The sequence below is a fragment of the Lithobates pipiens genome, unplaced genomic scaffold (assembly GCF_037356315.1).
Source record: "Lithobates pipiens isolate NorthernLeopardFrog02 unplaced genomic scaffold, aLitPip1_a1.2 Scaffold_19, whole genome shotgun sequence".
Taxonomy (NCBI): Eukaryota; Metazoa; Chordata; class Amphibia; order Anura; family Ranidae; genus Lithobates; species Lithobates pipiens.
The window spans coordinates 579,754,173-579,773,429 of NW_027507764.1; the positions used below are offsets into that span (position 1 = coordinate 579,754,173).

The 19,257-nt window shown below is 45.4% G+C and overlaps 1 protein-coding gene across 1 annotated transcript in view; it reads right to left on the reverse strand.

The window, feature by feature from the left end:
• EPPK1 (epiplakin 1) overlaps window positions 1-19,257 on the reverse strand; it is an 86,999-nt gene that overhangs the window by 19,871 nt on the left and 47,871 nt on the right. The gene's annotated exons all lie outside the window — the stretch shown is intronic.

The following is a 19,257-nucleotide window of genomic DNA, read 5'->3' on the forward strand; positions in this document are numbered from 1 at the left end:
AAAAAGGATGGAAAGAAAAAGCAAAGGAAAGAGAAAAGAAAAGGAAATACAAAAAATGAAAGGTAAGGAAAGGAAAAAAAAAATGAAAAGTTAAGGAAAGGACAGAAAAAAAAAATTTAAAGAAAAGGAATGGAAATGATTTGAAAGGAAAAATACGGAAATGAAATGAAAGAAAAAAACATGAAAAGCAAAGAAAAGAGAAAAGAAAAGGAAATACAAAAAATGAAAAGGAAAGGAAAAAAATATGAAAAGGAAAGGATAGAAAAAAAATGGAAAGGAAATTAACGAGAAAAAAAAAACATGGAAAGGAAAGAAAAGGGAAAGAAAAGGAAAAAAGGAAAGAAATGAAAAGGAAAGAAAATAAATGAAAAGGAAAGGAAAGGAAAGAAAAAAACATGGAAATGAAAAAGGAAGGAAAGAAAAAAAAAATGAAAGGGAATAATTATTATTATACAGGATTTATATAGTGCCAACAGTTTGCACAGCGCTTTACAACGTGAGGGCAGACAGTACAGTTACATTACAATTCAATACAGGAGGGATCAGAGGGCCCTGCTCGTTAGAGCTTGCAATCTAGAAGGGAGGGTCAAGTGGAACAAAAGGTAATAACTGTTGGGATGATCAGATGGAGAAAATGAAAATACAGTTGTTAGGTGGGGGTAGGGTAGGCTTCTCTATAGAGGAGGGTTTTCAGGGATCGTCTAAAGCTAATAGAGTAGGATATAAGTGAACAGATTGGGGTAAGGAGTTCCATAGGATTGGAGAGGCTCTGGAAAAGTCCTGGAGGCGAGCATGGGATGAGGTGACGAGGGAACTAGAGAGCTGGAGGTCTTGAAAATAGAGGAATAGAAAGCAAAGGAAAGGAAAAAAATGAAAAGGAAAGGAATTGAAAGGAAAGGAAAGGAAAGGAAAGGAAATGAAAGAAAAAAAAAAACATGAAAAGCAAAGGAAAGGAAAAAGAAGATTAAAGGAAATAAAAAAATGAAAAGGAATGGAAAGGAAAGAAAAAAAATGAAAAGGAAAGGATAGAAAAAAATGAAAAGGAAAGGATAGAAAACAAAAAACGAAAAGGAAAGAATAGAAAAAAAATGGAAAGGAACGGATTGAAAGGAAAGGAAATGAAAGAAAAAAAACATGAAAAGGAAAGGAAAGGAAAAAGAAAATTAAAGGAAATACAAAAAAAATGAAAAGGAAAGGAAAAGATAGAAAAGGAAAGGATAGAAAAAAATGAAAAGGAGAGGAATTGAAAGAATTGAAGAAAAAAAAAACATGAAAAGGAAAGGAAAGAAAAAAGAAAATTAAAAAATGAAAAGGAAAGGAAAGGAAAGAAAAAAAAAATGAAAAGGAAAGGCTATAAAAAAAAATGAAAAGGAAAGGAAAGGAAAGAGAAAAAAATGAAAAGGAAAGGATATAAAAAAAAATGAAAAGGAAAGCAATTGAAAGGAGATAAAAGGAAATTAAAGAAAAAAAACTTGAAAAGGAAAGGAAAAAGAAAATTAAAGGAAATAAAAAAAATGAAAGGGAAAGGAAAGGAAAGAAAAAATATGAAAAGGAAAGGGAACTGTAAGGTGCTATACATAACCCCAAGAAATAAACACATCACCTTGTTTTATAAAACCTTACAAAAAATCATATTAGTTTATGAGTTAAAAACATTCCATAAAATCATATCAAATGTATTAATATCATCCCTGAAAAGTCTCTATTTCCTGCTAAGCCCTAATAATCATATACATACAATATGTTGCACATGTTCAAAAAAGTTATTATCACCTGTGGAATATTGTTATAGGGTAGAGCAAAAACGCAGGAGGATTATAGTAGGTTCCAATGCGTTTCACAATTTTGATGCTTCATCAGGAGACCAACAAACATAATATATTATGGTGCGTGTAGCGACACATCCAAATAACGGGGGGGGGGTTGGTATTTTGCAGGGTCACGGCTTAGGAAAGTCATTGCCAATGAAAAAGCAAAACTTTGTACTGCAATTTGCTGATGTAAAATTCTGTTTGATTCAACGTCTATATCTTATTGCAGGGTTAAGCTGCCTGGGGATAGTGCCGAGTCAGCAGGTGACCATATTGCAGCGACAGACTAAGTCTGGGGGGGGGGCATCTAAAACAGAACACTATGAACGATCAAGTTTCAAGCAGTTCAAAGAACAGCGTACGCATAAAGACTGCTGCTGGATATCCAACCAGATGCAGCAGCTGTTTGGATGTTTTGACAGCATGCCGACGCTGCTTCCAAATCACAGTAGCCTAGCAGGGGGGGTTGGGGGGCATTCATCCATCCATCCACGCTGTATATAGCATGGATGGAGGAATCTGTTAGATTTCATTTGCTCAGCCCGCCGACTGAACAAAATAAATCTATCGCTATTAGATTGTAAGATCATATGAGCAGGGCCCTCTTAACCTTTGTGTATTATTGTACTGTATTGTCTCCCTTTGTATTGTAAAGCACTGCACAAACCGCTGACACTATATAAATCCTATAGAATAATAATAATACCAATGTAAGCTTTAGTCGGCTGATCTGATGTAGTACTGCAGGTTGAGCACTGGGTGGCGCTGGCTGATCAATGTTGGATGGATGGCATTCCCATCTTTTTACTGCAGGAAAGACATTCCCGTCTACAATAATAACCAGGTTTAAAGGCTAAGTTCACCTTTGTAATGAAATGCAATATGCAAGCAAGAGGCCCCAGTGCAATCACAATCACCGTGTAGCTTTAAAATGAGAAGTTTAATTTAAAGTGCAATCTCCCTAATCCGTTAGGGGGATTCATCCTCTCTATTTCTCCAGCTCACTGAAAATGAAAGCAATTCACAAATGCTGGGTTGTCACCAGAACAGGAAGAGAGGGGGAAATCTTCTGATGGGGATGCCAGTTCCCTCACTTTGGAGGGATTTCGCTTCCTGTTTTGGCCGATGGGACAGGAAGTGAAGGGAAATCTCCCCGATGGGACACTGACAGGGGTATAGCCCTCTCCTACTCTATCCAAAATGAAAAAAAAAAAAAGTATCGTCTTTATCTCTGCTTTAACTACTTCCAGACGGCCCCCACCTCCCCCCCACAATGCAGACGGGCAGCCCATACATGCTAAGCTATGTACTGGTACGTCGTTGCCTGCTTCTGGGATTAGGGCACGTGCATGCGCACGCATGCCCCCCCCCTCACCTCCGACACTTACTGTGATTGCACACAGCAGGAGTCTGTAAGCAAGTCCCAGCCAGTAATTCATGGCCGGGACCTGCTGATTGGCCCAGAGCTCCGTATTTACAATCAACACAGGGCTCTGTACAGAGGGAATGATCTCTCTGTTTCTTATCCCTGCAAAGATAGATCTGTCAGTAGAAGCAGCACACATTACACGTGGTTAGGCGCACAGTTAACCCTTTGATTGCCCCTAGACGTTAATCCATTCTCAGCCAGTGTCATTAGTACAGTGACAGTGTATATTATTATTACTGATCACTGTATTAGTGTCACTGGTGGTGTCAGTGGCAGTTAGTCGCCCCCCCTCTATATCTGTGTATGTGTATATAAATATATATATATATATATATCGATATATATATATATATATATATATATATATATATATATATATATTTATTTATTTTTTTAGCAAAGACCCTAGGGAATAAAATGATGGGAATTGCAATTTATTATGTCATACGGTATTTGCACAGCAATTTTTCTAATGCAATTTTTTTTGGGGGGGGGGGGGGCGACACTTTTCATGAGTTAAAAAAAAACAAAAAAACAGTACATTTAGCCCCACCCGCCACCTGTAAAAACAATCAGTGCAGGGAATCCCCGGCTGAAAAAGATGATATCTGCACTTATCATTCAGATATCCCCACTGAATGTACCAGGACGTCATATGACGGTCTGTGGTAAGGAAGTGGTTAAAATAGAAATAAAAGGCAATACATTTTTGTATAGATATAAAAAAAGGTATTTACAATGTTTTTTTATAAGTGATTACATTCCCTCAGTTCTCAGCTGCATAAGAGCTGGGGGAGGAGAAGCAGCAGCACACTGAGCTTCCCTGTGAATGACTGTGCAGGAGGAGGGGGGGGGCTGGGGGGCGTGTCAGGAAAAGTCTGATCATTGGAGGAGAGCAGGCTGAGTTCCCAGCACAGCTAGAGAACTGACCAAGGTGTGCTCTCCTGTTTAGTGTGGTCAGTTTTTAATAGGAAGGCAGAGGGACTGGCAGAAGCATCGGGGATTTCACACAAAGGAAGCAATACAAAGAGAACAGGAGACTTTCTCATACGAGGAAATGATAGAGCCGGATCATATCAGGAATATGAACATGTTGGGGTTACAAGCGCTTTAAGTCGCATGAGACAGATGTAGCACTGCAATCTGAGCACTGGGTGGCGCCGGCTGATCATAGGTGGATAGGCAGGTTTGGTGGGTTTTCGAGGACCATCTTAGCAGGAATACATAGTAGTCAGGAATTCTGTATGCGATTAGCAGGGCAGAGCCTGCAGTGGGCGTGTCTGGGAATGCACGTTCCCACACTACAGGCCGGTGTTCCCAGACCACCAGCGCACAGGCAGAAGGCAGTGGGGTGGCCTGGGCACCGCGGTAATGTCTGGAAAGACATCTATCTCGAAATAGATGACAATCTGGGTGACAGATCTTCCAGCTCTGATTTACCCCTCCAACTCTGCTACGGTATATGTATGTGATATTATCCCTGTGCCTCATTATACACAGGATGCCAGGTCTGGGTGGAGCCCCCTGACCGGTTCAGTCATCGCCTCTTGTGACACTCTGTAGTAATTAGTTATGTACATTTTTTACGAGGACAGACGGGGTGATGAGCGGCGGCTGGGTGTGACCCGTCTGGTCACCTCCCGTACGTGCGCAGCCGAGGGAAAGTGATTATGGGGATAACAAATATTTACATTTAATGCTTCCCACAATGCACTTCTGCTTTTCATATAAACGAATGACGCAATGCAGAGAGAATTTCGCCATCCTCTCAGGTGAGATGTACCGTACTTACTAAACCACGGGCGTGGGCACCAGACTCAGAAGTCACACGCAGCATGCTTTTGGAGCTGCCTTCACATTTACATTGACTTGTGTGGGGAAGAGAAGCAGCCCAGAGATGAATGCCTGCATGTTAACCCTACAGGCAGGGCTGCTGATAAGACAGTACAACCGGCCCTCCTGTACCGGGCCCGGGCCCCATCCGTTTAAAAAGCCGGGGCCCAGGCACCTGCTGATCAGGAAGGCCGGCTGTACTGTCTTATTGCAGACCCCGATCCTCTTCTGCCTACAGCATGGACTTAATTTGCTGGGAGGGGCATCCCTGGACGTCCTCCCGTGCTTGAGCGGCCTGTGATCAGCGAGTCTATGAGACTCGGCTGATCACAGATCGGAGTAATGGGGTCGATCCCGACCCCTTACCACGTGATCAGCTGTCAGCCAATGACAGCTGATCATGTGATGTAAACTGAGCCGGTAATCAGCTATTTTTCCTCCTCACGCTGGTAGCATGAGGAGAAAAAAAAAAGACGATCACCGGCGGCTGCGAGAGGGACATCGGTTCCGATTGTGAAGGTGTCACCAGCGTCAACCTACCGGTGCCCACAGTACCACCCATCAGTCCCCAGTGTCACCTATCACCTAGTATCACCTATAGGTGCCCTCAGTGCAGATTATAAATCACCAAGCAGTGCTTCATTACCAGTGCTGCCTATCAATACCACCTACCAGTGCCCATCAGTGCCACTTATCAGTGCCCATCAGTGACATCAGTGCCACCCATCAGGGCCCATCAGTGCCGTCTTATCAGTGCCCATCAGTGTCATCTTATCTGTGCCTATCAGTCGCCTTATCAGGGCCCATCAGCGCCATCTTATCAGTGCCCATCAGTGCCGTCTTATCAGTGCCCATCAGTGTTGTCTTATCTGTGCCTATCCGTGTCACCTTATCAGTGCCCATCAGTGTCATCTTATCTGTGCCTATCAGTACCGTCTTATCAGGGCCCATCAGTGTTGTCTTATCAGTGCCCATCAGTGTCGTCTTATCTGTGCCTATCAGTGCTGTCTTATCAGTGCCCATCATTGTCATCTTATCTGTGCCCATCAGTGTCATCTTATCTGTGCCCATCAGTGTCGTCTTATCAGTGCCCATAAGTGTTGCCTTATCTGTGCCCATCATTGCCATTTTATCAGTGCTGCATCATCAGCTAACATCAATGAAGGAGAAAAATTACCCGTTTGCAAAATTTTATAACAAACTATTAAACATGATTTTTTTTTTTTTTTTTTTTTACATTTTCCATCTTTTTTTGTTTGTTTAGCAAAAAATAAAAACCCAAATGGTGATTAAAAAAAGAAAGTTCTATTTGTGTGAAAAAAATGATAACAATGTCATATGTGTGCAGTGTTGTATGACCGCGCAATTGTCATTCAAAGTCCATCAGCACCGAAAGCTGAAAGCTGGTCTGGGCAGGAGGGGGGTTTAGGTGTCCGGTAAGGAACTGGTTAAACAGGTTTTCGTTCATTTGGATATTTCCGAATTTGTCGAAATTCGTTAAAAAAACAAACAAATTCGGAAGGAATCGGATTGCACGTGTGTGGTAAGTCATTGGGGTGATATGTACAGATTTACTAACACACGCGGAAGATGCAGAACTGGGTTCAGCGTTTTACCTTCCATCATTAAGGGGTTAACAAATCAGAAGGCAGAGCCGTTCATTGGGAGATGACATCATCATCCCCCTCCATCCATCCCAAACGGATTGAACCCTTTCAGCACCGGCTCGCAGACCGTCAGAGAAGGGGGTTACTGATCACTTTCACCGCAAGTTGGCGCAGGTTGGTGTTGTTGACTCTCGCCTGCATAACAGGTACAGGCACTGACCCGGCGACATTCCTGGGCGTCCGTCCTGTGAAATCCCCGAAGAGCGGAGACAACACCCACATAACCAACGCGCTCTGGATGGGACGGGGGCCAGCTGGGGCTCACCGGGCAGGAACACAGCACAGAGCTTCTCACGGTGTGCATCAGAAGCTGCTGCCGAAACTCAGAACGAGCCCCGCTTCATTTCCTGGCTGGAGGACCTCCAGCGTCATCTAGCCCTTTCCTCCCCCAACCTGACTGTCCCTGGCCCCGCCCCTTTGATTTATTGGATTTTTTTTTTAGTTGTTTCAATCAGGGAGGCTCAGCATCACCTGTGGTGGGTGTTACCTATACAAATATAGCTTGTCTAGGAAGCCCACTTCTCCAGAACGACACCCGTCCACCAAGGCATTTTTATATTTGCATTACTCTCCCCAAGAGTTCTGGAGAAGTGTAGGGGGGGGGGGGGTGGAATGTTTTAGTAGGAAGCCCCCTGCCGGCCCCTCCCACCAGCCTCAGATCTCATACGTTGGCTGCGGATCAATCAGACCTCATACATTGGCTGCAGATCGATCAGATCCCATACATTGGCTGCCTTTTCAATCAAACCTCATACAATGGCCGCAGATCGACCAGACCCCATACAATGGCTTCAGATCGATCAGACCTCATATATTGACTACAGGTCAATCAGACCTCATAAATTGGCTGCAGATCGATCAGATCCCACCATACATTGGCTGCGGATCAATCAAACCTCATAAAATGGCTGCAGATCAACCAGACCCCATACAATGGCTGCAGATCAACCAGACCCCATACAATGGCTGCAGATCAATCAGACCTCATACAATGGCTGCAGATCAACCAGACCCCATACAATGGCTGTGGATCAATCAAACCTCATACAATGGCCGCAGATCGACCAGACCCCATACAATGGCTGCAGGTCAATCAGACCCCATACATTGGCTGCAGATCGATCAGATCCTATACAATGGCTGCAGATCAATCAGACCTCATACAATGTCTGCAGATTAATCAGACCTCATACATTGGCTGCAGGTTGATCAGACCTCATAGAATGGCTGCAGATCGATCAGACCTCATACATTGGCTGCAGATCAATCAGACCTCATACAATGTCTGCAGGTCGATCAGACCTTATACAATGGCTGGGGGTCGATCAGACCTTATACAATGGCTGCAGATCAATCAAACCCTTATACATTGGCTGCAGGTCGATCATACCTTATACAACGGCTGCAGATCGATCAGACCTCATACAATGGCTGGGGTTTGATCAGTCCTCATACAATGGCTGCAGATTGATCAGACCTCATACAATGGCTGGGGTTTGATCAGACCTCATACAATGGCTGCAGGTTGATCAGACCTCATACATTGACTGCAGGTTGATCAGACCTCATACATTGACTGCAGGTTGATCAGACCTCATACAATGGCTGTGGATCAATCAGACCTCATACAATGGCTGCAGATCGATCAGACCTCATACAATGGCTACAGATCAATCAGACCTCATGCAATGGCTGCAGATCGATCAGACCTCATACAATGGCTGGGGTTTGATCAGACCTCATACATTGGCTGCATATGGATCAGATCCCATACAATGGCTGCAGATCGATCAGACCTCATACAATGGCTGCAAATCGATCAGACCTCATATAATGGTTGCGGATCAATCAGACCTCATATAATGGCTGCAGATCAATCAGACCTCATACAATGGCTGCAGATTGATCAGACCTCATACAATGGCTGGGGTTTGATCAGACCTCATACAATGGCTGCAGATCGATCAGACCTCATACAATGGCTGCAGATCGATCAGACCTCATACAATGGCTGCAAAACAATTAGACCTCATACATTGGCATCAGATCCCATACATTGGCTGCAGATCGATCAGACCTCATACAATGGCTGCAGATCTTTTGGCACTGTGCCCACGAATGATAAGTTTCCCCACAAAATATAAATGTATTCATTCATCTCCCGGGGGGAAGACGGACCCGGAGGTGGTGACATAGCAGGCCAATACCAGGTAGGTATAAAATCTCATATCTGCTTATATCCACACACCTGCAAAAACGATGACCCCCCCGGTGACGGGCCGCTCCCCGCTGAGCTATGGCAAGGAGAGCAGAGCCTGCTGAGACCTGCCAGGCAACACACCTAACATGGACATGAGGAGGCCTATCCGATGGGTCATCAGGATGGATGGCGTGATAAGGACACTGGAGTAATATCACAAATAACATTATAAGAAGGAGTAGTAGATACCCGGAATGGACTTTCAGCCGAGGTGGTGGGTGTGATAACAGTGAGGGCCCCTTCACACCTGATTGGTCTGGTGACGACACACACACTTTACGTGACACGCTGACTTGCATTGCGCCAAGGCAGCCCATTTATTTGACTGCATTTTAAGCAGAGCACTTTTTGCGATTCGATCAGCGATTTTTTTTATCGTGACTGCGACATTAGATTGAACAATTTTGGAGCTATTTTGGGACCATTCACATTTATACAGCGATCAGTGCGATTAAAAATGCATTGATTACTGTGTAAATGTGATTAGTAGTGCAGGGGGTTAACCAGGAGGGGGCACTGTAGGGGTTAAGTGTGTCCTGTGGAGTGATTCTAACTGTAGGGAGGAGGGGCTGTGTGTGTGACACGACACTGATCACAGCTCCCGATCACGGGGAGCAGTGATCAGTGTCCTGTCACTAGGCAGAACGGGGAGATTCTTGTTTACATCAGCATCTCCCCGTTCTTCCTCTCCGCGAGACGATCTGCTGCTGTGACCAAGACAGATCGCAGCCACAACTGCCAAAAGAAAGAAAAAGACGGCGTGGCTGTTTCAAGGAGCGCAATGCGAAGATACTTGAACAAAAATGAGCTGCATGGTTGGGTTGCCAGAAAGAAGCCATTACTGTTGCCGGTGCCACAAACAAATCTAAGCCCGACAACACCTTGACACGCCTCGCAGCTTCTGCCACACTGTAATCTGGAGTGATGAGACCCCAAAAAAAAGAGCTTTATGGTCAGAACCATAAGTTCTATGTTTGGAGAGGGGTCACCAAGGCCTATAGTGACAAGAATACCATCCCCATTGTGAAGCATGGTGGTGGCTCACTGATGTTTTTCTAGCTCTTAAGGCACAGGGAATCTTATGAAAATTGATGGCAAGATGAATGTTATCAGAAAATACCGGCAGACCATTTGCATTCTTCTGCATGAAAATTGCACATGGGGCGCTCTTATGCCACGTACACACGATCAGACTATCCGGCGGACAAACCGCCGGACTGTCCGAACGAGCGTACCTGCCCACACACGGTACTTTTGAGGCCGACTAGGTCCGGCGGACTACTATACGCCGTACTTTAGAAATGAACGGACTTGCCCACACACACGGAGGAAAGTCTGCGCGGCCCCCCCTTCCCCACAGCACCCCCTATGTTGAGGGCAAGCGGCCTGGTACGGCTCAGGAGGGGGGGGGGGTGGCGCTCGCTCGTCTCCATCCCCTTTCCTGACCGGCCAGGTAGCATGCTCGGATAAGGGTCTGATATGGACCTGGGGGGGACCCCCATGCCGTTTTTTCAGGGTAGGGCTTCCCCTTTAACTCCATACCAGGTGACGGGGCCAGCGACGCCTCCTTCGCTAGTCCTGGCTACCTGGAGCCGCGCTCAAAATGAACGGACTTTTCTTCGTGCGGGAAAAGCCCGTTTGTTTCAAAAGTACGGCGGCCATATTGTCCGCCGGACTGCGAGTCCGGCAGACATATTTTGGTGCAAAACTACTTTCTTAGTCCGCCGGACTTTCGGGTTAAAAAAAGTTCGCCGGAGCCCACACACGGGGGGATTGTCCGGCGGACTCGAGTCCGCCTGACTTTTCCGCCGGATTGTTTGATCATGTGTACGCAGCATTAGACTCTCCAGCACAAGGCCAAGTTGACCCTCCAGTGGTGACAGCAGAAAAAGGTTCTGGAGCGGCCATCACAGTCTCCTGACCTCAATATCAGCGAGCCCCTCTGGGGAGATCTCAAACGTGCGGTTCTTGCGAAACGACCAAAGGACTTTGCATGACCTGGAGGCATTTTGCCAAGAAGAATGGGCAGCTCTACCACCTGCAAGAATTTCGGAGCCTCATAGGCAACTGTTACAAAAGACTGCACACCTTGCTTTGTGCACTGATGTTGGGAACAGTTTGGGGGCGGCCCCTTCCCGTTCCCACAAAGTTGGGAGCATGAAATTGTCCAAAACGTCTTGGCATGCCGACGCCTTAAGAGTTCCCTTCACTGGAACTAAGAGGCCAAGCCCAACCCCTGAAAAACAACCCCCACACCATCACATTGGGTGGCACAGTGGTGTAGTGGGTAGCACTCTCGTCTAGTAGTAAAAAGGTTTGCTGGGTCAAATCCCAACCACGACACTACCTGCCTGGAGTTTGCATGTTCTTCCTGTGCCTGCGTGGGTTTCCTCCTACACTCCAAAGACATGCAGGTAGGTTAATTGGCTTCTATTCAAAATTGGCCCTAATATATGAATGGGGACCTTGGACTGTAGGCTACTTGAGGGTAGGTACCAATGTGAGTGTCCAATGGGGACAATTGTAGACACAGACCACAGGTTGGACTGGTGTCTTTATTCAACATTACTATGTAACCATTATCCCTCTACCAAATTATTTGAAGGGGTGGCCCAATACTTTTGGCAATATAGTGTGGATGAGCAAGTTCGGGGCGGAGAAACTTGACCGTCCTGACCTCAACCCGATAGAACACCTTTGGGATGAATTAGAGCGGAGACTGCGATGCAGGCCTTCTCGTCCAATATCAGCGCCTGACCTCAAAAACGCGCTTCTGGAGGAATGGTCAGACATTCCCATAGACACACTCCTAAACCTTGTGGACGGCCTTCCCAGAAGAGTTGAAGCTGTTATAGCTGCAAAGGGTGGGCCAACTCAATATTGACTAAGACTGGGATGCCAGTATGTGTGTAAAGGTGTCCCAATACTTTTGGTAATATAGTATATATGTGTACAGCCCTAATCGCTGTTCTGTGCCTGGAGTGCGCTCAACCACGCACCCCCAGCACTGTGATCACGCTGTCACCAACAACTTCTGGTCACTGTTGACAGTTAGGTGCCACCAGTAGGATTATCTTCCAATCACATGGCTACTGTGAAGCCAATCACAGTGATCAGAAGCCAACACATCATCCTCCAGCATTTTGATGTCTGTAAAGTCCTGGCTCCACACGTCCGGACTTTTCGACGGACTTTTGGCGGAGTTCCGACTGACTTTCCGAACGAACGGACTTGGCCACACATGAATAGACTAAGACGGGACTAAACAAGGAAGTTCAATAGCCAGTAGCTAATAGCCACCTTCGTGTGTTCTTTAGTTGCCACTTTCTAAACCTGGGCTACTGAGAGGGGAGGGCTGGCAGGAGGGGAGTTCAAAGCGTGAGCACGCCACCATACCTCCCTACATTTTCAGATGGGAATGAGGGACACCTACTTGCAAACGTATGTAGGCACAGGACACGCCCCCTTTAATGAACAAATGAGGGGCAAAGAGGGACAGAGGGACATTGCTCCAAATCAGGGACAGTCCCTCCAAATCAGGGACAGTTGGAAGCTATGGTCAACTGAGAGTTAAAGCGGACCTTCGGTCATTTTTTCATCTTTCCATCTATTAAATCTTCTGGCCTTAGTTGTTGTTTTAACTTTGGATAGTAAAACATTTTTTTTCTGCCAGTAAATCCCTTATACAGCCCACTTCCTGTATCTTGTCTGGTCATTAGCCTAGGCTTATGACATCATGCACAGCTCTCTCTCTTGTGAGAGTTTGCCAGGAAGGGAGGGGGGGATGAGTCATAAGAGGGCCAATGAGAGCTTCAGAGCTGGAGGTGTGTGTGTGTGTTTGTCTGTGTAAATACAGGAAGTGAACAGGCAGCAGCTTCAGCTGCCCACAGTTAAAATGGCTGCAGCCAGACTCAGCGGACGGAGATTTCTGCAGCATGTGTGGCAAGTACAGAATCCCAGTATATATAAAATAATATGCAAAGTGGTTGGAGGGAAGCTTCAGAATGGCAAAGATGTTTTTATTTCAGATTATGTAAGCAGACTGCAGTTTCCTCTTTACATACCCCCCAACCTTTTGAGATGGGAACGAGGGACACCTATTAGCAAAAGTATGCAGGCACAGGACACGCCCCTGGCCACGCCCTCTTAAAGGAGAATTATACCAAAAAAAGATGAATTAAACCCACAAGTCCTTTTTTTAACCATGAATATTCCTTTATACTGGCTTTCCAAATTAACAAATGCAGCAATGTAGAAATCAGATGAAAGGTTTAGCGCTGGGAAACACTTTTTGATAGATAAAAAGTGCATTTTATAGACCTCTATATAGATCAGACCATGAGGGACAAATGAGGAAGAAAAAGAGGGACAGAGGGACTTTGATCCAAATCAGGGACAGTTGGGAGCTATGCTGTTTAAAGTGTCTGTAAACCCCCCCCCCCACCCCCCCATATACCCAGTGAAGTGAGCACCCCTCTCATCTTTATAGCCCCTCAAAGTGCAGAAATTATACAGTTTGTCTGAGCTTTCAGAAAACAGGGGGTGGGGAGCTGAGATCACGCTTTGCAGAGCTCACAAAGAGCTGATTGGAGGGAAGAGACACACACACACACACACACACACACACACACACACCCCTTCTCACAGCGCGCTGGAACAGAGCTGAGGCTGTCAATCACAGGCTGTGTACTGGAGCTCCCTCCCCTTTACACCCAATCACATCCCCAGGTTCTGTATAAAAAGAGACTCTTCTCTGTAACAGACTCCATGCAGACCCCGAGGGGCCCTGTACAGATTTCTACACACACCTCATCACTCCCAGCCACCAGGGATTACACAAGAAAAGCACAGGGACACCATTGTGTGTTTCAGGAATGTGAAGTGATTTTGGGTCCGGCCACACCACACTGACATACCATTGCACAATCATTGCATTATCACCTACCTCCGCTCTCATACCTGTATACACCTTACGGCGTGGAGACATTTAGTTAAATTCTCCCTCTGGGCTCATTTATTTGTTATTACATATACAGTGCCTTGCAAAAGTATTCACCCCCCTCTTGGCTTTTTACCTATTTGGTTACATTGCAGCCTTTAGGTTATTTATTTCAGGTACTTAGTTCAATGTTTTTTTTGTTTTTTTTTATCTGAATTATATGTGATGGATCAGAACACAATAGTCTAAGTTGGTGAAGTAAAATTAGAAAAATATATACAGAAAACGATTTTTCAGATATAAATAATGATTGACTGATAATTGGCATGTGTGTATGTATTCACCCCCCTTTGTTATGAAGCCCATAAAAAGATCTGGTGCCACCAATTACCTTCAGAAGTCACATAATTTGTGAAATGACGTCCACCTGTGTGGAATATAAGTGTCACATGACCTGTCATTACATAGACACACCCTCTTGAAAGGCCCCAGAGGCTGCAACACCTAAGCAAGAGGCACCACTAACCAAACACTGCCATGAAGACCAAGGAACTCTCCAGACAAGTAAAGGACAATGTTGTTGGGAATTACAAGTCAGGGTTAGGTTATAAAAAAAAAATGTCCAAATCTTTGATGATCCCTAGGAGCGCCATCAAATCTATCATAACCAAATGGAAAGAACATGGCACAGCAGCAAACCTGCCAAGAGACGGGCGCACACCAAAACTCACGGAGCGGGCAAGGAGGGCATTAATCAGAGAGGAGCACAGAGACCTAAGGTAACCCAGGAGGAGCTGCAGAGTTCCACAGCAGAGACTGGAGTATCTGTACCCAGGACGACAATAAGCCGTACGCTCCATAGAGTTGGGCTTTATGGCAGAGTGGCCAGAAGAAAGACATTACTTTCAGCAAAAAGCAAAATGGCACATTTGAGTTTGTGAAAAGGCATGTGGGAGACTCCCAAAATGTATGGAGGAAGGTGCTCTGGTCTGATGAGATTAAAATTGAACTTTTTGACCATTAAAGAAAACACTGTCTGGCGCAAACCCAACACATCACATCACCCAAAGAACACCATCCCCACTGTGAAACATGGTGGTGGAAGCATCATGCTGCCAAGAGACGGCCGCTCACCAAAACTCACGGAGCGGGCAAGGAGGGCATTAATCGGAGAGGCGGCACAGAGACCTACGGTAATACTGGAGGAGCTGAAGAGTTCCACAGCAGAGACTGGAGTACCTGTATAGGGATGGGCGAACGGTTCGGCCCGAGCATAAGTTCAGGCCAAACTTTGGTTCTTTGGATGTTCTGCAGAACACCGAACAATATGCTGTGTTCGGGGGCAAATTCGAAAGCCGCCGGAACACCGTTAAAGTCTAAGGAACACTAACATGAAAAATCAAAAGTGTTCATTTTAAAGGCTTATATGCAAGTCATGCCTCGTACACCACGGTCGGATTTTCCGACGGAGAATGTTCCATGGGAGCTTTGTGTCAGAAAATCCGACCGTGTGTAGGCTCCATCCGACATTTTCCATCGGAATTTCCGTCGCAACAAAATTTGAGATCTGGTTCTCAAATTTTTCCACAACAAAATCCGGAAATTACGATCGTGTGTAGACAATTCCGACACACAAAGTTCCACGCATGCTCAGAATCAAGCAGGAGAGCAGCCACTGGCTATTGAACTTCATTTTTCTCGGCTCGTCGTACGTGTTGTACGTCACCGCGTTCTTGATGTTCGGAATTCCCGACCAACTTTGTGTGACCGTGTGTATGCAAGACAAGTTTGAGCCAACATCCGTCGGAAAAAATCTACGGATTTCGTTGTCGAATGTCCGATCAATGTTCGATCACGTGTACGGGGCATTATTGTCATAAAAAAAGTGTGTGGGGACCCGGGTAAACCGGAGTTACCGGAGGAAACCCCACGCAGGCACAGGGAAAACATGCAAACTCCAGGCAGATGGTGTAGTGGTTAGCGCTTTCACCTAGCAGCAATAGGGTCGCTGGTTCAAATCTTGACTAGGACACCATCTGCCTGGAGTTTGCATGTTCTCCCTGTGCCTGCGTGGGTTTCCTCCCACACTCCAAAGACATGCTGGTAGGTTAATTAGACCTTGTCTAAAAAAAAAAAAAAAAAAAAATTGGCCTTAATGTATGTGTATGTCAATGTTGTATGTGTTTGTAAGCGTGTCAGGACCTTACAGGGTAAAGGACCACACAAGAAAAGCGCCCAGAGGCGATTCAGTTTGCATAGGTAGCGCTATACAAGTCATTCACTCACTCAGGGGACATGTATCAATGCAAAAAAAAAGTTTTAAAAATTGAAGTTTTTTCAGGAACAGTCATTTTAATAAAGAAATAGAAATAATAAAAGTGTAATATTCCTTTCAATTTCGTACCCGTGCTTAGAGCAGTCCTTGCACAAAATGACATTTCTAAAGGAAAAAAGTCATTTAAAACTACTCGCAGCTATAATGAATGGTCGGTCCCAGCAATACAGATAAAAGTCATTGAAAAAAACAGCATGGGAATCCCCCCAGTCCATTACCAGGTTCTTTGGGTCTGGTATGAATATTAAGGGGAACCCCGAACCAAAATTAAAAACAAAACAAAACTGTGTGGGGGTCCCCCAAATTCCATACCAGGCCATTTAGGTCTGGTTTGGATTTTAAGGGGAACCTCGCACCAAAATTTAAAAAAAATGGCATGGGGGGTCCCCCCAAAAATCCATACTAGACCCTTATCCGAGCATGCAACCTGGCAGGCCGGAGGAAAAGAGAGAGCGCCCCTCCTCCTGAACCGTACCAGGCCACATGCCCTCAACATGGGGAGGGTGCTTAGGGGTAGCCCCCCAAAACACCTTGTCCCCATGTTGATGGGGACAAGGGCCTCATCCCCACGGGGTACAAAGGTACACCTACCATTTCACAAAAACCAATGTCAAAATGGTACAAAAGACAAGACACAGCTTGGCTCAAGTCCTTTATTAAAAATAAAAAAATAAAAATGTCCCATGAAGTCCATTCATCTTCTCTCGCTCCGCCGATGGACCGAAAAAGAAAAAAAACAAAAACATTTTGACATTGTTTTTGTCTGAAGGGTCTGGTATGGATTTTGAGGGGGACCCTCATGCCATTTTTTTTTTAAATTTTGGTTAGGGGTTCCCCTAAATATTCATACCAGACCCAAAGGGCCTGGTAATGGACTGGGGGGATCCCATGTGTTTTTTTTTTTCAATGACTTTTATCTGTATTCATTAAAGCCGCGAGTACTTTTATATTACTTTTTTTCCTTTAGGAATGTCATTTTGTGCAGGGACTGTTGTAAACACGGGAAACATGTGCCACTTTACAGGCATACTATAGACACCCCCCAGGTACGAAATTTCAAGGAATATTTCACTTTTATTATTTCCCTTTAAGCATTATTAAAACCTTTTTTTTTTTTGCATTGATACGTGTCCCCTGGGGCAGGACCCGGATCCCCAAACACTTTTTAGGACAATAACTTGCATATCAGCCTTTAAAATGAGCGCTTTTGATTATTCATGTCCGTGTCCCATAGACTTTAACGGTGTTTGTGTGTGCTGCCAAATTTTTTGCCTGTTGTTCTGGTGCGAACCGAACCGGGGGGGGGGGTGTTCTGTCTGTACATAGGGCAACAATAAGCCATGGAACATGCCTGGTTGACTGATAACTGATTTGAAGGCAAAGGGTGGTCACACCAAAAATTGATTCGATTTAGTTTCTTATTGTGTTCACTCCCTTTGTATTTTGTAAATTGATAAAATATATATATTGTGGCAGAGCATTGCACCCTGCCAGGGTCTAGAAGGAGGATGTGACCCAGAATTCTCAACCGGATGGGTTGAGGGGCTCCAGGGAGCATGTAACATGAAGAGGAAACTGGCCTTTCGGTTTCCTCAGTGGTTTCTAAAGTCCACTTTGGGACCTGGAGCTCAGGGATTTCTGAGAGATCTGGGTGGGGTGGAATCCCCAGTCCTGGGTCCTGATTTTGAGAACAGCCAGCATACTGATTGGTCAGGTGTGTGCTGGGCTTTTAGTAGCAACCTGACCATGGTTCTGGGCTCCACCCCGGCAGATAGGAAGTCTGAGTACTAGGAGTCAGGAGGGCTCCACGGTGGAGCCAGTGCATCAAGAGGCTGCTAGCTATGTGCACCGAGGTGGTCAGTGAAACAGTCTGTAGGAGACAGACAAGGGCCTGGAGTGTATGGCCAGAGCTGCAGTGCTGCAAGTGAGAGCCAACTGGGCTGAATGGAGTTTTGTTGATGAAAAGGAATGCTGAAACCCCTGCGAGGGAAACCTATCTTTGTTTGTTGGACTTTCTTTTAATAAAAATGGGCAAACAAAGCCCTTAAAAAGAAGAAACAGCGAGTGGTGGAGTCCTTCAAGCTCTACATTTGATGCTAATCCTTTACAATATATATATATTGTATTTTTTTTTTAACACACTTTGACCTACAGGTAAGCCTAGATTAAGGCTTACCTATAGGTCCAAGAAATATCTCCTAAACCTATACCGAAAGACAGGCACCGCTGTCTACAGCGCAGGCGCCGTAGACAGCGGCACGCAGGCGCACTGAGTAGTGTGAAGGCCCCGAGGGCTTTCACACTACAGCGGTGCGCTGGGAGGATGTCAGGGAAAAGTTCTGCCAGCAGCTTCTTTGGAGCGGTGAAGGAGCGGTGTGTTTACCGCTCCTTCACCACTGCTCCCCATTGAAATCAATGGGGCAGCGCTGTAATACCGCCAGCAAAACGCCGCTATTACGGCATATTGCCAGCGGTTTTTAACCCTTTCTCGGCCGCTAGCGGGGGTAAAAGTGCCCCACTAGCAGCCGAAATGCGCCGCTAAAAATAGTGGCGTTTTACCGCCCACGCTATGGGCGGTGTGGTGTGAAAGGGGTCTTACTGTCTGGTTGCTAGAGGTTACATCATGGCTCACTGATTAGTTGCTAGATGTTACAGCACATGATTTCTGCTTGTTGATCGGGTGCTAGAGATTACTGTACAGTAATACTGCTCACTGATTGGTTGCTAGAGGTTACAGCACATCATCTCTTCATTGCAGGGGGCATGAGATATATATATATATATATATATATATGAATGTTGTCTTTATTTACATATCTATGCCGCTGGATGCAGCTATTTACATATAAATGCTACTGCTATTTACATATGAATGACGGTATTTACATGTAAACACAGGGTCTGCAGGTGAGTCATCTGTACACAACAATAGGGCAGAGCTGGGCACCATTAGTAGCAGCACTTCACACTGAGATATTGGGAC